Raw genomic sequence first — 2,838 nt, 5'->3', positions numbered from 1 at the left:
ATTACATATCAAGTAATATGATAATTCGGAATTCAATTAGTATGTAAATTTTAGACGCTACATCAAATCGGAGATCGAGTATTTGGTCAGTACCTCGATCACTGATCTAGTAATAAGTACTATTCAGTTTCTAATGGGTTATTTCCATTTTACCTCAACTGCTGAACAATTAACGTACTACTGATACTAAGGTTTAGTATGCACCATGCGAGAGAGTTGATTGGCCATTCACCACTTTGAGAAGGTGCTGCAAGACAGCCCATCCAAGTTGTACAGTACAAATTCTTGACGCCCATTGCTGATTTGATTGTTGACTAGAAATCTGACTACATCACGGAAAAACGCGAATGAATTCACGGAAAGTCACCGGATGTCCAATGGTCAGTCATGACTAACCCCGAAAAACGTTCAATAATTCTTGATACCGTTCAGCCAAGACTGAAAATGTTGAAAGTAATAAACTCTAGTGAAGCATATTTTTTGTACTCTGACCACCTCAACTCATACTAGGGGTTAAGCATTATACTTCGAAGTATGTGCACGCGGGGGTAGGACGAAGTCCCGGGGTTACAGGGTTACGGGAAAAATATTGCTTGAACGGTTTTCACTCTTGGCTGAACGGTATCCAGATTATTGAACGTTTTTCCATAGTTTCCAGGTACAGTAATGCTTCAATTATTGATACGGTACCAAATTATGAGACTGACCAATACTACGTAGTGAAAACAAATTTTTTAAAAAATATAGTTAATGAAATTTTAAGTACTTTTAATAATAAAAGTAAAAGTATTGATAAAAATAAAGAAGTTTATAAAGATATAAATAAATTACGTTATAATATTAAATATTAATATTTATAATTATTTTCAAGTATTAATTATATACATCTGGTATATTATTAAGCTTTAATTGAGGGTGTAATGCCTTGTTCGGCTTCATGTTCTTGGAATAATTCCCTCATTAACACAAATCCACAGTTGATTTGACCCGAAATACTGTTTTAATGAGGGAATTATACATCCGGATACACCTTTTCGCCCGTAGCCCTGCAACCTAGGATTCCGTCCTACCCCCGGTGAGTACATACTTAATCTCCGGGGTTAATTCCATCGCTAGTGGTTACCTATCCCTGAGATGCACTTAACCCCTCGTAAGAGGTGAGGCTGACCATACAAAGTTCCATATAAACCTCATTGAAATGTGACGGTCGTAGGGGTTAGACGCACAAAAGTTACGAAGGTCCGGGGGTTCGGACTTCAGGACCGGATACTCTCGGCTTCGCCAAGAAGAACACAGCAAGAAAGAAGTAGATCCAATGTTAGGCAAATGTAAAAGTGAACTATCTAAAAACTAGCTAAAGCTGACGACCTTTGGGGAAAGGTCCTGTAGAATAAAAGGCAAGACGGTCGAATTCGATGGTAGTCGGCCCGTCGAATAATATACCTTTGCGATAGTAATACCACGATGTGGTATAGTAGTACAAGCGCATGCTCCAGCTCCGTCACAAGTCCCGCGACGAAGATTCGACCGTCTCGTAGAATTAGAAATGAATCGACGGAGTTTGGTAGGTGGTGTCGGGTAGGTCAAAATGGGTAAAAGGTCCAGTTTGCACGTAGCCGGTTTTCGTCGTCACAAAAGTAGTGATGCTGGCGCTGACAACCGACAAAGCCGAGGATAGTGGTGCAGATGGAGGAGCCGGAAGGAGGTCGCGTGAAAATGAGTGGTCATGGAGCACGGTACGACGAGGCCACGACAAAATGTACGACGGCACCCGCGACCAGGCGCTGGTAGTCTCAGACTGGACGGACATAATATCGCAGACTGGGCAGATGATTGGACGAAATATTTCGGAAAGCAAGGGAATAATCGGTCAGAATAGTCCGTCGGACAACAGTCTTCAGACGGGAACTGACTGTAGTCTCAATCCATCACTCTGTCAGGCAGCCAATCAGAGGCGACCATGAGTTGACTTCGGCCAGTTGGTAAGATCGTCGATTTGTGGTTCTCTGGGTAGGGCATTTTCCAACTTGCTGCCATGGTTCCTACGTCAGGAGCAGCCGGGAAGAAGAAGCGGTCTTCGTTGTTGTCTTTGACTCGTCGCAACGCGGAGATCCAGAGCGAGGCGGCTGTCTTGCGGCAGACTGATCGTCAGGCAGACGAGGCTAATAGAGCAGCAGCGCAGGCCAACGACGCCGCTCATCAGCGACGGCTGGCATTGGCGAACAAGATCGTAGCGTTGGCGGAGGCGCAGCAAGACGAGTTCGATCGATGGGTGCCAGAAACGCCGGAAGACTACACGGTGGGCGAGTACCTCCAATGGTATACCGCACAGCCTAGCCTATCCATGAAGTCCAAAGCACACCAAGAAGCGTATATATTTGAATTGAGAGGAATTAATTCCGTGAGGCAAACTTTTGACCATTTACCTCAAAACATTATATATCCACTTTGGGTGATAAATATAGAAAGATGTAGGATGTACCACTTGATGCTCTTAACATCGTGATCGCTTTAACATACGAAGTACGGTATTGTCTTTGACTCGTCGCAACGCGGAGATCCAGAGCGAGGCGGCTATCTTGCGGCAGACTGATCGTCAGGCAGACAAGGCTAATAGAGCAGCAGCGCAGGCCAAGACGCCGCTCATCAGCGACGGCTGGCATTGGCGAATAAGATCGTGGCGTTGGCGGAGGCGCAGCAGGACGAGTTCGATCGATGGGTGCCAGAAACGCCGGAAGACTACACGGTGGGCGAGTACCTCCAATGGTATACCGCACAGCCCGGCCTGTCCATGAAGTCCAAAGCACACCAAGAGGCGTCCGTGGCCGCGTTTCGAGC

This window comes from Aphanomyces astaci (genome assembly GCF_000520075.1).
Source record: "Aphanomyces astaci strain APO3 unplaced genomic scaffold supercont1.61, whole genome shotgun sequence".
Classification (NCBI taxonomy): Eukaryota; Oomycota; class Saprolegniomycetes; order Saprolegniales; family Verrucalvaceae; genus Aphanomyces; species Aphanomyces astaci.
This window is presented reverse-complemented; position numbering follows the sequence as displayed.